General features: G+C 38.3%; 1 long non-coding RNA gene across 1 annotated transcript in view; it reads right to left on the bottom strand.

The window, feature by feature from the left end:
• The window catches only part of LOC108449368, a 96772-nt gene extending 95718 nt beyond the window's left edge, over window positions 1-1054 (bottom strand). The window contains exon 1 of the long non-coding RNA XR_001865536.1: window positions 899-1054. This is a non-coding gene — a long non-coding RNA (uncharacterized LOC108449368). The remainder of the gene's footprint in view (window positions 1-898) is intronic.
• Window positions 1055-1737: the final 683 nt, after the last annotated feature.

Raw genomic sequence — 1737 nt, 5'->3', positions numbered from 1 at the left:
AGCCAACCTGAAGTGCCCCACAGCAGCCTGATCTTAGAAAGAAGTGACTTGTTTGTGGTACAAACACAATCCTTTCCTGCAGGTGATCTTGTACCTTTACCAGCAATGTCACCAATGGAGCATTAGGAGTGGCACTGGCCATGGGGACCCCACATGTCACAGTAGGAGAAAGAGTTTTGGAGCAGCACAGGGGTCCTGCTCAGTGACAATTGTGGTTGTGTGAAATATTAGCACCTGGTGTCACTGCTGAAGTCCTTAATGAGAAGCTGGATGACTAGTTATGGCCCTGTCCCCTCCCTTTGTCCCCACCACCACTGGCAGCTCCCTGCCCGCCTCGTGCAGTTCTCGGAAGTTGAGCCAGGCTGGCATCCTCATCGCTGTTCATCACCGCCATTTAAGTGAATTTAATAAAATTATTTTTCTAAACTGTTTTAGATGCCATATCTATAATCCATAAAATTTATTGTACCTTTATGTAGAATTATACTGGAGTTGAATATATAAATCAATTTATAAGGTCTAATGACATACAAACGCTTAAAAACTAAAGGCGATGTAGTAAATTCAAATTACCATTACAAATGTAAGCTTTGTAGTCAGTGTGTGACCCGCTAAGGATTATATTTAACTCCCCTGAGAGTGGTTTATCATAAAACTTTATACTTTTATTACAGTGAATTATTAACTCCTCCATGATGTGAGTCATTCCATGCTCTGACTATAGCTTTTTTAATGACACTGTAATAGACATCTTGCTAATAGCAGTAGGATTGCTACCTCTGAGGTTAGAAAAAATAGAAAAGACAAAAAAAAAAAAGGAATAAAAGAAGTGAAAAGAAAAGATACATACAACAAATACGTGAAAATGCATTTCCCCAGAGAGCAAAAAAATAAGGACCTGTAAGAAGTTCCATCCAAGGCTGAGCTGCATAGAGGTCATGACAAACTTCTGACCACGTGGAGGACCAATGAGCTGAACAGGCTGGTATCTGAAATAACCAAAATGTTTTACCATTAGAAGATAGAAAAATATGAGTTATTATGATTATTTAGTTTTTTTTATATGGAGAAGAATTCTTTTTCCTCTTGACGCTCCAGTTTAATCAAGTGACTTTAAGATGTCTTTATACAAATTATTTGACAATCATTCCTCCTTCCAAGGAAGTTTCCATAGACTTTTCCCAATCAACATTTGCACTATCCCCAGTGATCTGCAGTTTAGTATCTGTATTTCCAGACCCTCCCTTGGCTGGAATTGGTCCAAAATCCTGGGAGATTTCTGGGCTCAGTGACAGGACAATCCAGACCCATGAAAAGTCCAGGGTTGACTTCATTATCAGAAAAGCAAATCCAAGAGAGGTGTTTCACTTCACCTCTTTCTTTTGCTTTTTATTTCAAATTTCGAAACAGGTCTGCCCAGCCAGGAAATCTCACCTTTCTAGATGAATCTCTCTCTCCAAAAACCAAGCTCTGTTCCAGTTATATTTTCAACAAAATTGACTGGATTTAAGATAAAGCTAGCCCATTTCTGACCAGATTTCCACATTTTGCAAGCACAAAGGATTTTCCATATGTTTGAATATGATTTTAAAATGGCATGCACACATTTTTCCATACGAGAATTCTACCAAAAAGTGACTAACTACAATCTGAAGCATGCCAAGTCGTGTGGCATTACACAAAAATGAACCTGTGGGTATTTTTAAATGATCCTAACAAAAAGAAAAAAAAAATAGA

The sequence above is a fragment of the Corvus brachyrhynchos genome, unplaced genomic scaffold (genome assembly GCF_000691975.1).
Source record: "Corvus brachyrhynchos isolate BGI_N302 unplaced genomic scaffold, ASM69197v1 scaffold69, whole genome shotgun sequence".
Taxonomy (NCBI): Eukaryota; Metazoa; Chordata; class Aves; order Passeriformes; family Corvidae; genus Corvus; species Corvus brachyrhynchos.
The sequence above is the reverse complement of the archived record's forward strand: the minus strand, read 5'-3'. Positions and strand labels throughout refer to the sequence as shown.